The sequence below is a fragment of the Eurosta solidaginis genome, chromosome 5 (assembly GCF_040869045.1).
Source record: "Eurosta solidaginis isolate ZX-2024a chromosome 5, ASM4086904v1, whole genome shotgun sequence".
Lineage (NCBI taxonomy): Eukaryota > Metazoa > Arthropoda > Insecta > Diptera > Tephritidae > Eurosta > Eurosta solidaginis.
The window spans coordinates 45,462,151-45,481,987 of NC_090323.1; the positions used below are offsets into that span (position 1 = coordinate 45,462,151).

At 38.0% G+C, this 19,837-nt stretch overlaps 1 protein-coding gene across 7 annotated transcripts in view; it reads left to right on the forward strand.

The window, feature by feature from the left end:
* M6 (neuronal membrane glycoprotein M6) overlaps nucleotides 1-19,837 on the forward strand; it is a 666,904-nt gene that overhangs the window by 549,544 nt on the left and 97,523 nt on the right. The window lies entirely within an intron of this gene.

The window sequence follows — 19,837 nt, forward strand, 5'->3', positions numbered from 1 at the left end:
TGACGGACAAACGGAAGAACCCCAATCAGGTACCAGGACTTATGTTATGGAATAGCTCTATGCTCCTACAAAAACTAAAACTTCTCTAGGACCTAGCCTATTTGCTATGACCTTGACCTCGCGAGCGCAGGACATGAACACGGAACGTGCTCAACCGTTTCTTCCGTTCTTGCTGTCTCTTCGGCAGGTCATGTTATTGATGACACTGCCCGGGGATAGGTCGCCAAGTACCTCTTCTACCCTCCTCCGTTGATAGGAGAAGTGCCCGCATTCGAAGAAGGTTTGGCGTACATCTTTTATTATCCCACAGTACAGGCAGCTCGGGTTGTCAACCTTGCCCATTCTGTGCAGGTATTTGCGGAAGTAACCGTGTCCGTAACAAACTGCGTCAGGTAAAAGGCTACCTCTCCGTGTGGTCGCTTCAACCATAGATTCAGTTCAGGGATTAGTTTCTTAGTCCACTGTTCTTGCCAGCGTCGAATAGATTATTCCCGCGCCTGTAAGGCAACAGCAGCTCGACTCGCTTGCGATCCGTTGTGGTTTATTGCTTTTCTTTCTTCAGCGAGAAGATATATCGGTATGGTTCCCGCAACGACTAGGACAGCTTCAGCCGAGACCGTGCGGTAAGCCGAAGTTATTAGCAGCGCCCCTCTGGACTGAGGTCCGGTATTTAATTGCGTTCGCCCAGATTTCTGCACCGTATAAGAGTATAGAAGCCGAGGCTGATGCAAGCAGCTTCCTTGTGCATGGCTTTGGACTACCTGTGTTTGCCATTAATCTACTCAAATTCGCTATTGAGCGCGCAGCTCTTACGCAGGCTCCTCGTATGTGATCCGAGAAGGTGAGTTTGCTGTCTAACCTCAATCCCATATATTTCGTTTAAGTGAGTGTTTCTATTGACTGGTCTATTGGCAACCATCATATTCCTGGTAGTGGGAATACGTCTCTTTGTGAGGATGACGATCTCCGTTTTTGCTGTTGCTAGCTGGAGACCGTGCTCAGCCATCCACCCATTTACATTACGCATGATCTGGTTTAGTTTTAGCTGTGTCAGCTCACAGCTTGCTGCTGTTATCACAGCGGCCACGTTTTCTGCAAAAGCAACGAGGAAGATGACATCGAAGAAGACCCTGGGCATGCTCCACCTGTTATTTTTACCTTTTTAATAACGAGGCCTAACTTATAAGCATATGTTGCCAGAAGGCAGTGGCCAGTTAGTATGCCCTAAATCTTCTGCCTTCAGATATATGAGCAATTTGTGAGGATAACGTCGTAGGATTTGCTCATTCCTTAGACATTTGTGGCTGCGGGCTTTCCTGCTTGATGGATCACATGAAATGTTTCCTTTTGATTTCTTCCAAGCGCATTGGAACCTTTACCATCGAACATTGAAATTTAAGTATGTAGTGCGCCAGTTATTATTAACAATATTTTTAATAGATCAAAATGTTAAAAGATCTTCCAAAACCTCATACTTGAAATTTTTTCTTTCTTTGCAGGTAAGCTCTCTTAAAAACTTAAACACACCTCACAAGTAACATATTACTTTGTATCTTTGGAAGTATGTAAGTAGAAATTACATAGTGTAAGCTTTGAAATTTGTATGCACCTTCGCTCACTCAGGCGACGTTATCCAACGACCCAAGCGTAGATGATCTGTGTAAACCTCGATGAACTCTTTGGCCCATCTTCCTCTGTAGAAGTAATCCTCGATTATGAAGGCGCAACGGCAAGCGAGCATCCGAAAAGTTGGCGGGAGTTTTTTTCCAGTAGGACTTTATTCATTTATTTTATGTCGACATCAACTAGATCACGATGTGCATTCTCCGATAGAGTATTTTCTGGAAAGTGCAGTAGAAGATATATAATGAAACAGCATTCGGTTCCAGGTTCAAATCAAGTTCTTTATATAAAAACTACACAAAGCCCTAAGAAATATTTAAGAATTGATGAACCTTGATGAACCAAATACTTATACTTCCAATTATTTTTCACATCGCGAATCTGCTTTTTCGTCATCTTCTTAGTTCAGGGAGCGAACTTGCTTGTATGTCAGAACGTCAGCCACAGAAATTTCATGGGATATTGGGTTGTAACGCGAGAGCCCTCGCTGCACAGCGGTTTCTATTGACCCGTCCCTATCAAGCATATCTGAAGATACTCCCATGAACAAAATGCCAAATCTTCTGTTGTGGTCCGATAAATGTGGTCTCCTCAGCCATATCACTACTTTGAGAGATCGCTTTACTCTTACACTGCCTCTTTCTTAGAGACTGTCTTAGACCATACTCGTACTTTTTTTCAGATTGAACGTTGATATACTCAACGGATGTAAATATGACACATATTAAACACTTCTTCGCATATCCTAAAAAGCGTTGACTCTACAGCTGCACAAGGAGAACACAAAATACCATTCAACAGAAGACATCAACCTAGCGCTTTCTCAGTTTACCATAAAACTGTGCCGAGTCAGCGGAGTTTAAAACTCTGGGTATTCCCTCAAGGAATCCTGTCTTTTCAGACTACGTGAGAGAATGAATTTTCGCTGGATATTGAGTAACGTGGAGTCTCTGAAGCTTCGGTTAGACAATAACTTGCCTGATGTCCTGTTTGCGCAGGAACCTATATCGAACAAACCGTACAATTTTCGTACTCAGCAAAGTTACTTAAGGTAACCTGAGGGTTTAATACTATCGCTCTGTCGTTCGGAGTTTGCTGTCAACCTCAGGAAAAAGAGAACTAAATTTTGTTTAGGAGGAGATATAAAATACCTCTTACAGACCCCCATAATAGGGAAGTTCTGTTGGCACTTTCAAATAGAATAAAATATTTTGGAAAATGTATTGGATGTTGTGGGGGGCCGACGGCAGCAGCTGGGCCTCTCGCAAAAGGTTCGTGTGCTGGCCATGCGAGATGGTAGTCAAGCCGAGTCTCCTCTATGAGGTGTTGTCTTTATGAACCGCACTGCATATGGGCAGCATTTCCAAGATACGGTATCCATATATCGAAAAAAGCCGGTTGAAATCAATGGCGCTCAGAGAACAACACCCACCTTCATCCTCAATGTGATGCTGAACATATCCGGTTAACATTTCGGGCAATGCTGCTGCATCCAGAGTGTTGTTCAGACTTAGTAATATGGACTTTAGGTCCTCTGTTACATCCTCTCGGATACATCTAACAGTCAAACTTGGTAATACTATTCCAATCAGGACATACTAGGGCGGGCTCATCACCTTATTCACATTGAACAGGACTGATGTGAGGAGCTCAACTGGGACAGTGGACCCGTTGACCCAAATTAGGTACCAGCAGGAAAACTCCTCTTGTCAAATATTAGAAGTTTTTAAGAGTCTAGCTTAGTGGATTGAAAAGTATACCATAGATTCAAGATGTACTATCACTGTAACGCCTTACGTGCGAGATACGCCACTAAATTTAGAGAACTTAGCATCTACGTGTATAGCCAAGAGGCAATCAAGGTTTTAAGCTCGACTTTGGTCCAATCAGAAGTGGTCTCGGAGTGCGTTATTTTGTCCTACTTTTCTGTGCGTTGTTCATGGTTATAGTTACGGAGCTTAATAGGAGCGTATGGCTAAGACATATGCATCTACAATCCCATTAGATTTCGTTAGCCTTGTATCGCTTCAGGGTATATAGTTTATGAGTTTGTCGTTCTGGAAACTTTAAAATTTTTATTTCAGGGTAAACCGTGCTACATCCATATTCTTCATCTTTCCTTTTTAATAACTTTTTCACTTCCTTTTTCTTAGTACTATATCGAAACTAAAATGCGGTTACACACATGCACCGTCAGTTGAAGCGCCTCGCTGACTTCTAAGCCCACACATTTACCTATTCTAAACATTTTTCACATTCATTTCAAGCAGCAGGAATTAATTTTCTGCTTTCTGCTTCCTTTTAGTTAGCGGAGTGGCAATGATATGACAGCAGCAGCAGTGTTAAATTCTAACATCAAAAACCCAACTATCAGTAAAGCTATGCGCACTGCCTCCGCGCAGGGGCGCGCAACAAACTCCACTTCCGTCACAAACCCGTTTGTCATATGTGCAACCACTCCGCACCACCGCTAATAGCTACAGTACACAAGTGCCACATCTAACATGCTCCACGGGAATGCTTTGTCATTTTTTGTCATCTTCACTTGCGGAAATGTTAGTGATAATTCTTAGTATGCGCCGCCCGTCGGACGGATGTATGAATGTCGTCATATGAATCGTCGCACAAAGTTGCGGTATCATTAGCGCTTTAACGTACCGTATTACCATTTCCTTCAGCTCCGCCTATTTTCTATAGCTGTTTGGTAGAAAGTTGGCATCCTTTTACCACAGTACAGCACAGCTGGTTGTGTGGTGCGTTTGATGCCTGAAGGTAGCTACTGTATTAGTTGAAACTTTAGTTTCGGCTGCGGCTTCGGTTGACTTTGCTTTACGTTAGTAGGCAACTTGCAATTTTAACATTTTTTTCAACAGCAACAAAAATAACTACTAAAGTTTTGAACTAAAAACTGTATCTTAATATCGTTGTAATATTATCATTGTCATAATCATTCTCCTCATCATTATCCCCTCACACAATCTTCGTTAGCTACTATCTTAATTGCAGCAAGCAGTCTTTAATACCGCACTATGGGGTATTTTGTAGAAATGTATCTAAAAATATGTAATTTTTCAAAACCAATTTTAAATTATTGCTTTTGAATTCAAAAATTTGTAAACAAAAACCGGGGAAGAAAGTTTTTCGAAAATATTTTTCAATACTCAGCTTTAAACTCAAAATCTATAAGTAGTGGGATTTTTAAGTATTTTTTTTTTTCATATTGAAAAACGCTTAGCTAAGAAAATGAAGTTTGTGGGAAGGTTTTTCAAACATACAGTATCTCAAAAAAGGTTTAAATCCAAATAACGTTTTTTATTTTGTAATACAAAAAAGTTATATTTTTCAAAAACTTTTTTTAACGAAGAGTAATATTTAGTATACACCTTTTTCGATTCCCAGTTTTGGACTCAAATCCTCGACAACCAAAAGGAGTGAGATTTTCAACTTTAAAACAGTATCTCAAAATTTATGTAAAAGTTCTATTTGTTAAGTTCAAGTGACGTGCTTTTTAATGAAAAATTCGAGAAAACGAAAATATATTTCAAAAACCTTTTTCAATACTCAATTTTGGATTGAGCATCTCAAATATATTAAAATGTACTTTAAGTTTAAAGTAATGTTTTTTATAATTAAATACGGTGAAATGGAAAAATTTCTCGAAAATATTTTATTTTTATAAATTTCACAAGTTCTTTTCAACATTTTCAAATCTATTTGAAATGAGATTTAAAAAAAAAAAACAAAAAAAATTTATTTTTTGAAATAAAAGGTACTAAAAAATAGTTCCAAAATTTTTCAAAAATCGTTTTCAATACTGGGTTATGAATTCAGCAACTCAATATTTATAATAAGTAAAGTCGAGCTAAATTTTTTTTAAATATATTTCAATGTTTAATGCATCTCAAACTCCATACGAAATAAATATTTTTCAACCCCATTTCTTGGTACTGAATTAAGACCACATCATTTCAAAACGTTTTTTTACGCTAAGTTTGGAGTTGAACATAGTAAAATCTTTTTGAAATAGTTTGAATTCAGCATTTAAGAATCCAAATAAATGTTATAAATAAATAATTATTTTTTCGAAAACGTTTTTCAATACTCAGTTTGGATTTCAAAATTTATAGGAAATTTTTGTTTTGCGCTTAAGTACTGGTTTGATCTCTTTTAAAATGTTAAAGATCAGGAAAAGGGCTGCGAAATTTTTCAAAAACATTTTTCAACTTTTCTGCAATTCATGAAACAAAAATTTTTAAAAAACCAATAATCAGTTTTGTAATCAGCATTTCAAAATCTAAGTCAGTTAAAATAATGAAATAGCAAGTAGTTGTTCTTTTTTTTTTGGATTTTTCAATTCCCCCCTTTGAATTCAAAATTAATATGAAATATGTGTTTAGTTAAAATATTGTCTTTTTTTAAACATACAACACAACAACAAGTTTTCAATATTTTCGAAAAGGTTTTCTTAGTTTTTCTAAAATTAAAGAAACCTTTCACAGCTCCCAGTTTTGAATGAAGGCTTTCCAAATCCAAAACGATTAAAGGAATGGTTTTAATAAGAAAAAAAAAACTTTTTAAAAAGTTTTTGAGTAATAACTTTTGCCTTCAAAATCAGTATGAAATTTTTCTTTCAAGTCAAAGTTTTGGTTTGTTCTTTTTTAAATCGTACATAGGATCAAAAAAAGGTTTCGATATTTTAAAAAAAAATTTCAAATTTGTGCAAAGCAAACAAAAACAAATATCTTGAAAACGTTAAAGAGATTTTTTATAATAAACAATACACCGCTTTGAATTCAAAACTAATATGAAATATGTGTTTGAAATTAAGATATTGTTTTGTTTTTTTTAACGTAAAAACCAATAATAATATTTCGATATATTCGAAAAATATTTTTTTTTTTTGCTTTTTTAAAATTCAAGAAACCTTTCTCCCAGTTTGGAATGTAGGCTTTCCAAATCCAAAACGATTAGAGGAATGGTTTTAATAAGAAAAAAAAAAACTTTTTAAAAAGTTTTTAAGTAATATCTTTTGTATTCAAAATCAGTATGAAATTTTTCTTTCAAGTCAAAGTTTTGGTTTGTTCTTTTTAAATCGTACATAGGATCAAAAAAAGGTTTCGATATTTTCCAAAAAAAATTTCAACTTTTGTGCAAAGCAAACAAAAACAAATTTCTTGAAAACGTTAAGGAGATTTTTTATAATAAACGTTTTTCAATACACCGTATGAATTCAAAACTAATATGAACTATGTGTTTGAAATTAAAATATTGTTTTTTTTTTTTAACGTAAAAACCAATAATAATATTTCGATATATTCGAAAAATATTTTTTTTTGCTTTTCTAAAATTCAAGAAAAAAAATTAAAAAACGTTTCTCAGCTCCCACTCTTGGATTCAGTTTTTCAAATTCCAAAGAGTTTAAAAAATTTTTTCAGAAACGTTTTTCAATACCTACTCCGTTTCGTATTCAGAGTCAGTATGAAATTTTTCTTTCAAGTCAAAGTATTGTTTATTCTTTTTTAAATCGTACATAAGAGATCAGGAAAGAAGTTTTGATATTTTTCAAAAACATTTTTCAAAAATTTAAACTTTCCATATTTAATAAAATAAAATTATTTAATTTTAAATTATAAAAAATTAATATTTAAAAATAATAAATAACAAATTTTTTTATATAAAAAATTTTATTTCATAATTAATAAAAATTAAATAAGATCTATAAATAAATAATTAAAAAATTTTAAATTTTTATAAATTATTTAATCATAAAAATTTAACTACAAAATTTTATGATTTAAAAAACAAATAATATCAAAATTTTTAATTTTTCATAAAATTTCTATTTTTTATAAAATCCAAAATTTTTAATTTACTAATCATTTTCATAATTTTTTTTATGGCAAAAGATTTTGAAATTAAAAAAAAACTTAAAATTATTTTTTTTTAGTTTTAGTTTTTCTCATTTTAAAACACGTTTCTCAGTTCCCAATTTTGAATTAAGCATTTCCAAATCCAAAACAATTAATAGAATGGTTTTAATAATAATATAATTATTTTTATTTATAACTTCAGTTCAGTTTTTTTATATAGGCAAATATTCCAGCTTCAAAATTCTTTTTTATTATCCCTTCTAGCTGCAACCATTTTCGTAATAATCGGATTTTGAAACAAATGTTTCTAAAATGGCCCACAGTACTTCCCTACGCAAAAAAACAAAAAATTAGGAAGAAAAAAACTTCTAAAATATTTTATCTTGTACAGTAAACTAAAAATGTAAAGTGTAATTAAAAAAACAAATTGCCTGAATACTTTCAACACCACTTACATACTTTTTGGGGCGTTTAACTTTATGAAGATAGTTTTCTTCCTGTTACTTTTTCTTTTCTCAAGTGACTTTTGCGTGCAGAACTTCTCTCCAATCGTTTCAGCAAAGACAACCCAATTCAAAGAACATTTAAAAGCTGCAAGCGCAACGAGCCCATGATGCGCTGCTGTCAAAGCTATCAAGCGTAGTCAACTGTGGTAGCTCATGTGAAAGCAAACATCCAACAAGATAGGCAGAAGACAAAAACAAACAGACGGACAAAGAACAAATCGTATAAAGGGTGTAAGCACCTACACACGAATTTCAGTAAAAGTAAGGACTAAGGGTCCCGTGATTACGGGATACCGTACTACCTTTTAGAGTGCTAAAGTAACCATTTCAGATAGCTTCCATATAAGACGAGACTTACAACTGCGTTAGTTAAGTAAGCTTGAAATTGAGGCCTTTCGACATAGAGAGCTTTTCAAATGGCGCTATGCGAAGTTTTTAAGTCCGGAAGCTGAATATCTTTAAATGAAAGGCAAAACTTTAGACATCAGTTCTTCCAGCAGGATTCGCCTTCAAGACAGTGGCTACTCCTGAAACTACTTCCAAAACGGTACAGAAATTTAAATAGCTCGGGCGCCATTTCTGAGTTGGGTTTTGTTAAAGACTGTGGTAGCACACACTAGAATTTAGTAGAGTCAGTACTTTCCTCACCAATGAATGGACTGTTGCTATTCAGTGTAAAGGTGGTTTACTCTGAAATTTGTTGTGTAAAATCTACCGATAAAACTCGATAATGCCAAGAGGCAAGCCGGTGTCTTGGTAACTTGATTCTTCTACCAAATTCCTTCCCGATGAACGTCGGTATTTGAGCTAAACCAATGCCCAGCTCCGGGGACTGTGCAGCGCACCGCCCTAGTGCAATGTAGTTACTTACAAAACCTTTTCTCGCAAGTGTCTCTGATTTTAAGGATGTTGGAAACTTTTGAAACATATAAACTCAAGTGGATGAATATGACCGATCGTTAGACGTCCTCTAGCATGTCAATAGTGTAGCTTACTTCAACTACCCTCCAACACACCAGTGCTCCGTAGGTGATCATCGGTAGGATAACCATTTATACCAATGCAGTGGCTACTGCCGTAAGTGCTGCGCTCAAGCCGGAACCGTTTGGTCTCTTTAATTCTATGCAGCGCATTTAGCCTCCTGTTCAACTTTGGCCTCTGAAGTACTCCTAAATATTTTGCACTATCAGAAGGACCGAACAGTGGAGTTGTACCGCCGGTATACTCTCAGCCGTTTAACCTGCTGAGGGTTTTAAAAAGGAATTTGGATGATATAAAGGTAGTATCACAATAACAGCTGAGCTGATTGTTAACATATGCGTCTGATACTGTAGTTGTAGCCAGGATTATATTGTAACTCATGATTACACTCGAAGACTATATGGTCTTATTTTCCCAAATAAGATGGAATGATCATTCCCCAAACTTGTACGGTGTTTTCTCAGCAATGTTACAAAAAACCCTCTCGCTAGTGATACCATGCTCGTAACCCATGATTTCGTAAATAAAAGAGAAACCAAGTTGGCCTTCATTTCAGAAGGGATCATGAAAAGCTCAAGGACTTTGAGCCCGTTAACTTTCATTGTTTATTTTAGAAACTTTTTAAATACTGCTAGATGTCAATGTTCTTGGTAGGTTGGTGTTTGTCTCAAGACCTGTTCGATGAAAAGCGCAGTCTCCTACATAGGGAAGGCAAGAGCAAACGTTTAGCGCTAGCTGCATAGACGTTGTCTTCAATAATGTTCGACTGGAAGCAGTTGATGCTAGCCCCGAATAGTCTTGGTATTGTATATTACATTGTGTACTCGAGAGGCAAGCTAAGTTGGGAACTAGTGAGCTAATAACAGCTTCGTGCAGGGGGGTTCCACATCCTGTCCTGTGCTGGCACTCTGAAATCGCCTCTTAGAAGGCATACTCAATGAACTTAATAGTAATCGAGTTGAAGTGCTGGCCTTATTGGATGACGGAATAGTACTAGTATCTGCTATATGTACCGACGTCAGCAGCGAGACCATGCAAGGATCACTAAGGATACTGTACGAATGGGTGTAGTCTACGCGAATTAGCATGAACGCCAAGCTGACAGCACGCTTCAAGATATTGAAAAAGTGTTTTCGCTAGGAACCACAACTACACGCATTACTTTAGGGAATTCTCGGTTTATATGTACTTCGGAATCCAATTAGAAACTAGTGAGTGACAACTTAGTTTTGGTCTCCCTATGAAAACTTGATAAAGTCATCCCGAAATCATCGGTATCGCTCATCGTCTTAAACATTGGTATCTCTAGTCAATATATTTCCTTTTACTATGAAGAACTGTAGGCATTTTACTCAGTTTTGCACATAACGTAATTTACGTCTGCCTCATTTAAATTCACTTGCCGATACCCTATTGTGAGTGGCATATTTTCAGGTACCTTTAAGGTGGCAATACACGAGCCAATGTGCATTCGCTTGGTGATAAGACAGCTGAGAAGTGTTGGCATGTGCAAAAAGACTTTTAGTATACAAAGTTTCGTTTGGGTTTCACACAAGATACCAAGGCAGGGGCGCAGCGTGTGCCACCCAACCGCACTCCATAATGGCCCATTGTTGGAATTTTCATTCACCTACGTTTATGTATTTTTCTCTACTATTTATTGTACAATATTTTATTTAACTTTTATTATTTAATTTTATTGTGAAGTTTTTGTTGGTATATTTGTTTGAAGAAATGGTATATTACGGCCGTAGTGTGAATGCACTTGGCATATGTAGGAGAGGCTGGAATTGTATGAAAGGTTCTTGAACGTGGAGATATGTCTTCCCCAACGTGAATGACACTTTAAATGCCTAAATGATTTCAAATGCCTGCAATTGAAAACTTTTGCAAAAGGACGGCTTTTTAACTCTTTTTTGGAAAGAATGTTGAGGTCTTTCATTTATTTGTTGTAGTAACACAACAAAATACTTTTCAAAAATATCTTAGAGTACTAATTGGACTGTATTATCTGTGTCACTACTCAGCCGAAAGAAGGGAGTATGACCGATCTTTAAATTTTCCCTATTACGTCATTAGTGTAGCTTACCTCAACTGCCCTCCTACACACCAGTGCTCGGTAGGTGATTATCGGCAGGATAACTATTTACACTAATGCAGTGACTACTACGTACGTTCTGCGCTCAAGCCGGAACCTTTTGGTCTCTTTGATTCTACGCACCGCATTTAGCCTCCTTTTCGACTTTGGTCTCTGAAGTACTCCTGGTTATTTTGCACTATCAGAAGCACTTACAGAAGCTTATCTCCAGTCGCTATAGAGCCTTACCATCTTGATTCATTTGTTATTTCTTTTTGGTATGAAGCTATTGTGGAATGGTTTATGGAAGGAGTTCCCTGCAACTACATTGAAGGGCTTATTTGCTCAACACCTTGCCAACTCGATTCTCCAAAAGGAAGTACTTTTATTTAATCGCAGTGAAAGAATTTCGCATTGGGTTTCTGTATTCTTGAAAATTTGTTGCTCAGAATCCACGATTTGCAATAAAGACGGATACATGCAAAGCCGCGGAGTAGGCATAAAGGAGCTTAAGAAACCCTAGCTTCCTGTGGAAACTCTCTAAGTCTGAGTCGTTACATTTCTACCCTTCTTAGTCAAATTTCTTGCCAGGTCGAAAAACAACACTGAATATTGTAATAAATTCTGGGAAATTCCTGATAATTATACACCTTACTTTCGAATCGCTGAACTATCGAATAAATAACTCCAATATTCAGTAATGCAAAATGGCCTTTATTAAGACTACTTTGGGAGAATTACTTCAAAATAACAATTATACTTCACTAATAGCGTGTTTATATCAAATTGATTATTATTCCTCAGCTTGCGCTGCTTTTATACTCTCTGTTGCCTGGTTTACATATTTCTCCTAAGGTCTAGACTTTTCACGTACATGCCTTCTGGAACAGTTCTATCTCATACTTGGTTATTTAGCTATATGCGTGTGTATGTATGAGTAACAACTTCTCCTGTTAGCTGATGATGTGTATGTGAAATAATCTCTTTGCTTCAAGCTGTTGGTTATATGTGTGTGTGGCTGCTTGATTTAATGTGTACATGTACATAAGTGTGGCTGCTTGCTTTGTTGTTGTTGCGCATTTATTTAGTAGCAGCATAGTGATGTATAAAACTGCTAATATTCGCTACAATATGGTACAACGCCGAAACCGGTTTGTCTCAAAACCGAAAATGGCAAAGGATGGTGAAGAATTGTTTCTATATTTCATTTCCCTAAGCGAGATTAGGGGTTCCTCAATTGTCGGGTTTAATCAAAATTGGCACACAATGGGCTTCCACAATGTCTCGTGTTAAGGAATAGCTCTCTCAGTTAAATACACTCCCAACCAAAGATAACACAAGATCACTAACATAGTTTTTACTCCATGAGTGCCAGTTGAAATATAGCTAGCTAGAGTTTTTTAGTTCATGGGCTCTTAACTTAATGACTATATCTGACTATTTGGGGTGGACTAAAGTAAACGAAATGCAATGCTCTAGCAACTCCTCGAGTTTCTTGGGAAAAGACGAGGTGTGATGATTTAAAACATTCGTTGTGGCCATAACTAATAAATCGCCAGAAAAAAAGCCGGCTGGCTCACTTTCTGGAAGAAGTTGGAGTCTGAGCGTATCAAGCCATTTTTTGTGACTAGCTTAATCGACTAATTAAACGGTCATTTCGGAATTGAAAATTTTATCAAAGCTGAAGGCAGAATACTGCTTCATTAGCAATCCAAGGTTTGATACAAGAGACTGTGATCTTTAAGATACATTTTTTTAAAGCGATATAGGCAACGCATTCGTTGAATCATTTATTCCATACGTAACTAGTTTTCAATAAACCACTTGTGTTCCCATAAACACTTAATTTGTCGCGAAAGAACAGGCTTCCTTACCTTCACCAGACTGTCCGAAACGTGCGCGCATCGGAGTCATTCTGGAAAATAGAAGACGAGTCCTATTCCTTGCCATCTGTATAGATTTTGCACATGGATTTACTTGCTACATTCTGTCGTCGAAGCATTGTTATAAGACAAATACACGTGATTTTCACTGCAGCTGTTTTCCTCCTTCAAAACTGAGCCGATAGAATCTTCAGACCTTACAATCATTTCGGCTGCTTCACGGAAAATTCAAAGCCCTAACCCCTTGGTGGTCATAGTGAGCTGTCCTCTTCTTTCCTGACCATGCCATCAACATTACATTCTTCTTCTTCTTCTTGTAGCAATAAACATACTCCTCGAACTTTTTGGAGAGTATTATCGTCGATAATGGTTCTAGCCCTCAGGAACAATTTGACATGACCGCTCCCAACCTCTTTGGCCTGTATGCTTTAGTCACATTTTGCGACAGGCATGCCTACCGAGGAAATATTCTAAGCCCTTTAACCCACTGAGTCTTATTGCATTATCTTCAATATTTCATTATCATACCTGTCCTGAAGTGTGGCTCGGAATCGTTATACCTGCCCTGTTGTCACGTGAAGATCAGATGGCGCTTGGAGTGTTCGAGAAAAAAGTTCTCTGGAGGTATAATGATGAGCGACATGAGCTTTATGCAGATATGAAGACAGTGCCGGCCAGAAAAGTATTTCTATCGGCACCCGTATTTGAAAGCATAGGAAGGAGGAGACCTTCACCCAGCTGTGAGAGGCAGGTGGAGGAAGGCTTGATCTCATGCCGTGCTCCCAATTTGCCAAAGTTGTCGCAAAACACGGATAGGGCTTGAATTTTTACGAAACGGCCAAAAGCGTCAATAAAAAGTCAAAGCTCGCAGAGCTTAGCATTAAACACCCTTCGATACATGCATACTACAACGCGAACAGGACCATACATTTTTCGGAGAAATATTCTCTCGAACAATTCAAGGCCAATTCGATCTTCTTTCGACGCCGTACATGATTCAGCGCCATACACCAGCGGATGTGTGGTGAGAGACTTACAGAGCGTGGTTTTTGCTCGTCCAGAGATGACTTCCCTTTTTAATGCGTACTCAGTCCAAAGTAGCAGTTGCCGCTTGATTTTGATTCTTATTTGATATTTCTATCAATCTGTTGTATTTACATATATATGGACTCGTTCGAAGTCCCCAAAACTCTTTTCCATAACACTGCAACCTACAACAGTAAAGAGAGAAGACCTGTCTTCTTATGTCCCCAGAACACCACATACACAATGACGCGGGAAGGGTGAGAAACGAAAAGCTGAACAAACAGTTTCTGCTGAATACCTAGAAACCTGGGCATCCCAACAGACATCTGATTGAAGAAGCCACACCTTCCCAAATACGGCGCTTGAGAACAAATGAAAGTAAAAATGAAGTAAAACAACACAAAAAGGTCCTGAGTTATATCCGCAAACAAGCGTCGTACCTCTATGCCAGGAATTGTCAGGTGAATCCAGTTCTTAAAGAAAAATACCCAGAACTCGCAGAAGAGGAACGCACTCTCTGGAGGCGCACGTCACTCTAGCTCAACTTCTATCTCTTATCCATCTAGAATCAACCCCGAAATACATAATGTATGTTCTGCTTCAATGTGTCCACATGAGACCAACCATTTCTTCAATTGCAATGTGGATCCAATGTCTCTAACTCCCCTTTCACTGTGGTCCACCCTTGTTGAAACTGCAAGTTTGTTTGGACTCTTGTTAGAGGATATGGATGACAATTTGTGATCGGCCTATTGGATGAGGCAAAGCACTACTCCAACAACAACAACAACAAGAGAAAAGACATCATGAAATATATCAGCTTAAATCCACTTCTACAATTCATTTCTTGCCCCATTCGAGATCTTAATGACTTTTCTATAATTTCAGCACCACAATTGAACTCCAACTCGACACCTACGAATTGAACTCCAACAATTCTTCAATTGTTTTTAATTTCTCAAAAGATAAATTAACAATCGGACGCTTAACCTAAGGTCATGCTATGGTATTGTCTAAATTAATCAATTAACTTAACACAATAATGACCAGGAAAGTGTTGGTACAGCTGAGATGAGTAAGCAAATAAAAATAAATGTAAGGCGCGATAACCTGCGAAGAGATCTAAGGCCGAGCTTCTCAATAAAAAGTCAAAGCTCGCAGAGCTTAGCATTAAACACCCTTCGATACATGCATACTACAACGCGAACAGGACCATACATTTTTCGGAGAAATATTCTCTCGAACAATTCAAGGCCAATTCGATCTTCTTTCGACGCCGTACATGATTCAGCGCCATACACCAGCGGATGTGTGGTGAGAGACTTACAGAGCGTGGTTTTTGCTCGTCCAGAGATGACTTCCCTTTTTAATGCGTACTCAGTCCAAAGTAGCAGTTGCCGCTTGATTTTGATTCTTATTTGATATTTCTATCAATCTGTTGTATTTACATATATATGGACTCGTTCGAAGTCCCCAAAACTCTTTTCCATAACACTGCAACCTACAACAGTAAAGAGAGAAGACCTGTCTTCTTATGTCCCCAGAACACCACATACACAATGACGCGGGAAGGGTGAGAAACGAAAAGCTGAACAAACAGTTTCTGCTGAATACCTAGAAACCTGGGCATCCCAACAGACATCTGATTGAAGAAGCCACACCTTCCCAAATACGGCGCTTGAGAACAAATGAAAGTAAAAATGAAGTAAAACAACACAAAAAGGTCCTGAGTTATATCCGCAAACAAGCGTCGTACCTCTATGCCAGGAATTGTCAGGTGAATCCAGTTCTTAAAGAAAAATACCCAGAACTCGCAGAAGAGGAACGCACTCTCTGGAGGCGCACGTCACTCTAGCTCAACTTCTATCTCTTATCCATCTAGAATCAACCCCGAAATACATAATGTATGTTCTGCTTCAATGTGTCCACATGAGACCAACCATTTCTTCAATTGCAATGTGGATCCAATGTCTCTAACTCCCCTTTCACTGTGGTCCACCCTTGTTGAAACTGCAAGTTTGTTTGGACTCTTGTTAGAGGATATGGATGACAATTTGTGATCGGCCTATTGGATGAGGCAAAGCACTACTCCAACAACAACAACAACAAGAGAAAAGACATCATGAAATATATCAGCTTAAATCCACTTCTACAATTCATTTCTTGCCCCATTCGAGATCTTAATGACTTTTCTATAATTTCAGCACCACAATTGAACTCCAACTCGACACCTACGAATTGAACTCCAACAATTCTTCAATTGTTTTTAATTTCTCAAAAGATAAATTAACAATCGGACGCTTAACCTAAGGTCATGCTATGGTATTGTCTAAATTAATCAATTAACTTAACACAATAATGACCAGGAAAGTGTTGGTACAGCTGAGATGAGTAAGCAAATAAAAATAAATGTAAGGCGCGATAACCTGCGAAGAGATCTAAGGCCGAGCTTCTCTTCAAATTTGCCTCGTGCTCCTCTTGAGTTTCCCTACAAATTGGCCGGACGGGACCTCCACGTTTTAAGCCGACTCCGAACGGCATCTGCAAGCCAGATGAGTTTTCACTGAGAGCTTTTCATGGCAGAAATACACCCGGAGCGCTTGCCAAACACGGCCGAGGGGCGACCCCTATTAAAAAATTTTCTTCTAATTGAAAAACCTTATTTCTAAAAATTTGATGTTGCTTTGCCCGGGGTGCGAACCCAGGGCATACGGTGTGGTAGGCGGAGCACGCTACCATCACACCACGGTGGCCGCCAGATGAGTATGCAAAGCTCCAATGTAAAATGTTGCTGATAAATACATATGTAGTACGACAAGAAAAAATTGTATAGTAACAAACTCATGCCGCTTTAAACAAAGCCCAAGAAACCAGTTTCAAGAAAATGAACGTAACCGTCATTTCAAAAACAAAACCTGTATTTGTTGTTGATCAGCTGCTTAAATATTCTGTACTATGTTGCCCTAAATGGGATCCGGCGACTAACAACGAGATTGCCTGAAAAAGAAAAGGAAAAAGAGTGATAAAAAGAAACGATTACAACATGCTTCCAGCTTTACATTCCATAATGCTGGTGAACATTGATAATTTTCAATAAATTTTAATATGAAGTGCTGTTCTTCCGCGCACTTGTTCATTTTGAATGTCGACACAAACTAAATACAACACTGCTGTTTTGTCAATCACACTCTGCGAGGATCAAATGAGCAACCGTCAAATGAAAAACTCAAAAATTTTTTATTTTCATCAACGTGTAGCCGACAACAAATACGTGTGTCACGAAGCCACCCGACTGCACTAACACGCACAAAATTCAGTCAATCTCGTTGTTAGTCGCCGGAGCCCTAAAGATTGTAAACTTCAGAATTTCCTTGGTAGCTCTCTTGCTGTTGTTGTTCAGTGAGTTTGGGAAGTAAACGCTCTCTTTAGTGAGTAGGAGCTCTTTGCTACTCAACGTTTTTTAGTGATGGCAAATATTTGTTGTAATTGTGTCAGAGGCGTTTCAAACCCCGGTCGTAGTTGTCAACTAAAAACCTTCGAGGTACTGTTGACCGCAGCACAGAGTTCAAAGAATTCGATCGAAATTTACGTGTTGGAAAAAATTTCAGATCAAGTTATCTGTGGTATTCCACAAACCCTGGAAATAGATGCTTTCTGTTTATAAATGTTCTTGCGAGAGCGAGCTTGAATAGTTGTTTAAAATTTGAGACAAGAGCTATAGCTTTTATCATCCGCTATGTCAAGGTTGTACAGACAAATCTTATCTTAGTCCACTCTACTAAATCATTTTTTAACATTGTTGAACTTATCAGGCGCCAATTTCTTAGCCTATCTGAGTTAGATAGAGTTTCCATATTATCCGAGCAGACCATGCTTCCCAACTCCACCTATAGATCTTACATTACTTAGGTCATTTACTACCGTAGTTCATGTTCTTCGCTAATTTGTTATATACATCGAACCCCCTACTAGTTTTGATGGCGAAGTAGATAAAAATAAATGCAAAGGAAGAAAGCGGTAGCACATCCTGCTGGCATTTGGGTGGGGATCCATATACTCATTTGCTTTCTGGAAAAAATTATACTTAAAGCGGAAGATTTAAAAAATTAAGAGGCGAGTCGTGGACATTATATAAGAGTCCGCAGTGTGCGCGAAGATGAGTTTAAGCTGAGCTCGGCTTCCAAAGGGAATACAATTTAGCTTAGTTGGGTACAGTAGTAATTTAGTAATCAAGGCTTCTTGCTAATGAAACTAAGAACTATAGATCACAGGAAAATCCGAAAAGATAGCCGCTTGTGAGAGAGCAAAGAAGGTTAAGAATACATCAACATATCTAAGAAAGCTAGTCCTTAAATAAGCTATACCTTTAGGACCCTCTATAAAATAAAAAGGCATTTAAAAAACTGTGCACTTTCAATAAACAATGAACAGTTCCATTTCATCCTACTCTTTGATTTGAAAAAAATTGTTCACCAAAGGTAATAGGCGCAATAACAGTAACCCTCGTGAAACTTTCGAGTTGAAATTACCAAAAACCGATTGATAGGTTAGGTTAGCTTGAAGTGGCTGCCCGAGGACACACTTAGGTCAGTGATATAAGTTCCGTTGTCATACCACAAAAATACACCAGTACCTTTTCTCTTAGAACCCTTTTGCGGATCTGATGAAAGCTGCTAAATCCTTGACGTCATGCGCCGCAACCTGCCTCAGATTATCGAGAAATGGAGAACCCAGAATACCGTTTCCACACCGTTTCCTCTTCCTCATCCTCTTTACAACTCCTGCAGCATCGACGGTAAGGCGCTCCTAACCTTTCTGCATGCCTACCTATAAGGCAATGTCCAGTTAGTGCCCCCACGAGTGTGGAAAATGTATCCCTACTTAGGTTGTATTTTGGCCAGGTTTCCTTCGATGTCCGACACCCCGGTGTATGTTGCCATCTTTAATCGGCTTGACGGTGGATGTGTTTTTTTAGAATTAGGTTGCATGTGGCCAGGGGCATACCTAAGCATACTTGTCCGGGAAGAATCTGCCTGGTTGTACCTTGCCTAGCGAGTTGATCTGCAATGCAGTTTCCCTCGATGTCCCTATGTCCAGTGGCCCATGTGAGGTGTACACGGTTCTGTTGGGTCTTTTATTGAAGACATCGGTGACAGTTTAGTGTTAGTTCAGAATTGAACGGGTAGGAGCTAAGAGATTTTATGGCAGTCTGGTTGTCGCTGAAAATAAAGATTTATTTGCCGACATTGTGTATCCCTATCCTAACTGCTGCTTCCATGATGGCTGAAGCTTCTGCCTGTAATACGCTGCAGTGGTCGGGTAGTCTGAAGGAGAGCTGGGTTTCAAGATCCCTTGAGTATGCTCCACCTCCAACTCTACCGTTTAGCTTAGAGCCGTCCGTGTATATGGAATTACTGCCGCCAACAGCAAGGCACCTATCCGACTCTGTCCAGTCATCTCCACTGGGAATGTTTATCTTAAAGTTGGTTTCCGCAACTGGGGTGCAAGTCAATTAATTATTCCCTATATGTGCGCCCTTGGCGCGACTTGTTTTTGACTGGAGGGGCTCACTACAGACGTTTACAAACAAATTTGTTGGAGCGTTAATTTGTTGCTTTCCAATTAATGTACTATTTAGGTAGCTGATAAAGTCAACACACACACTTTATCTCTGAATAAACAATACGTCATTGAAAAATTTTGTTAGAATGAAGAGAACATAAGAGCAAGATAGAGTGCACGTACTAGAGTAGAGTGAAGAGGGTCAGTTAACTTGAAGGTAACCGGCTGTAATTGCACTCACAATACACCAACAAGAGTACACAAGTTTATAGTAGCGATTGAAGCGTTGAGAATAAACTTTATTCTTTA